We start from the raw sequence: 2,269 nt of genomic DNA, 5'->3' as shown, positions 1-2,269 counted from the left end.
ATGCAATAGTTGAAATGCATCGTCCCGAACGGGTTGTTCGCCAATTCGGGATGAGGCAGAATGTACCAGAATCGACGAATACCCGTGATATGAGCCTCCATTAGATTTCCCGTAAAAATCACGCGGGCACAGATTGGTCCCTGCAACACATACAATATATCACTAGATGGCAAAGACGATATGACACGGTTGTACATAGGCCACTCATTTCCAATAGAAGGGAAACAGAACGAGGTTATTGGAGTGGTACTACAACATAACAAGAAATTTCGTATCGTCATCTACTGATAGACGTGTAGAAAGCGGGTACCAACCTGGAGAAGCACCTATGTTGCAAGTTGTAGTACGTTGTTATATAATATTACATGTTTTATTATATATATATATTTAACAACACAAGGCTCATTATTTTTCTACACTTTTCAGGCAAATGAGGTGAATGCCCTTGAAACTTTATGTCGATCTAGACCACTAAATATCGAAGGATATAGTCAATTGGTGGATAGATTTGAACATGAATTACATATTATCAAGGAAGCTATAACCCAACAGCCACAACAAATTGCTTCTCCATCGGATGATGCTCCCACAACATCCCACAGGCAAAGAAGAAGTTCTAACCGAATGTTAACTGGTTCAGTTGAACGTCATGATATTAGGATGGATATAGCTAGTCCTTCTACAGTATATCCACCTCAAGATTATTACGTACCTCAACCGCCTCAAGATTATTACGTACCTCAACCGCCTCAAGATTATATATGCCTCAACCGTCTCAAGGTGATTGGTTTCAATTGACTCCATATATGTCAAACCAAACACAAGATTATTCTCTTGACCTTGGTCTTGGTTTTAATCAACCATATATACAAGGATATAATATTTCACCAATTCCATTTCCATTATTTGGTGCATATCGTGACAATGTGGAGTCAAGTTCCGAAACATCAAGTCGGTTTGGTGGTGAAGAAAATGAGGCGCAAAATGAGCCAGTTCAAAATGTGGGCGAGGAAATAAGAAGACCTAGACGTCAACGCCACAGACGACATTGTGGAACGGGTGGACATTTTTTATATTTGTAATTGTATAATTTAATGTAATTTTTTACAATTGTACAAAATAAATAACTATTACATTTGTACCCTTAATTGTAATTTTTTAAGTTAATGCAATGTTAATTTTATTAATTTTTGGATTTTAGTATGTTGTTAAAATTAATTATATATAAATTAAATTATATAAATATAATTAAACGAAAAAAAAAATGCAAAATACCAAGTCGTGATTCAAAATCCCAACTTGAAGTCGGGATTTACTACCCCGACTTCAGGTTTTTTGCCATTTTCCCCATTATTTTAATGACGAGTCGCGATTTCAAATCGCGACTCGTCATGTTTGTGTTATTTATTTAAATAAAATTATAATAAAATAATTTTTTTTATAATAAAAAAATAATTAACTCCCTTTAGACTTAGCATAATTCCGACAATTAGAAAGCTCCTGAAGTCAGCAATATTTAAATTCAAATTTTGACGAACAACTCTGTTAATCGCAGTATGGCCACGAATCTCACAACCCCTCCATAATTACATTACATCTTATGTTAATTTCATATTTAACCAAATAAGATAAACCATATCTTTAGGTCGTGTTTACTTGCAAGTATTAAGAAGTATATCCGGCATAGTCGTCGATATACGCCCGTTTACATGCAAATTGGCCAGCCCGTGACTGATGACCAAAGCCCGGTCAGATGCTTTACTAGTTGTTGGATTACAATTCTGGGATTAAATTATTCCGAAGACTCTGCGTTCTTTTTTCCCTAATTTGCCCCTTCATTCTTCAAATTATATTCCCAAATACTGCCTCTGGTTGTTCTCCTTCCTTTTCCAATCTAGATCTCTATTGCCCATTGATCTTCTTCCTAAAACCAAAGCAAAAATGAGAGAGTGCATTTTAATCCACATTGGACAGGTCGGTATTCAGGGAGCTCTACTACCTTGAGCACGACATTGAGCGGCGACGCGACAAGGAAATTGTTCGGATCTAAGCCAATCCTTGATAAAAATGGACGAGGCTGGTCGCGTTAGAACCACCAGGACGAGGTGAATCCAATGATGGTAGTCTGCAACCGGAATTCGTCCGAATGGCGATGAATCGAGGCAAAAACCGTTCAGAGTTCGTGGTCAGAGCCCACTCTTTCTAATGACGGTAATTCGTCTGAACACGCGATGAATCAAGGCAAAAACCGTTCAGATTTCGTGGTCAG

This window comes from Sesamum indicum, linkage group LG10 (genome assembly GCF_000512975.1).
Source record: "Sesamum indicum cultivar Zhongzhi No. 13 linkage group LG10, S_indicum_v1.0, whole genome shotgun sequence".
Taxonomy (NCBI): Eukaryota; Viridiplantae; Streptophyta; class Magnoliopsida; order Lamiales; family Pedaliaceae; genus Sesamum; species Sesamum indicum.
Note: the sequence above shows the minus strand (reverse complement) of the source record.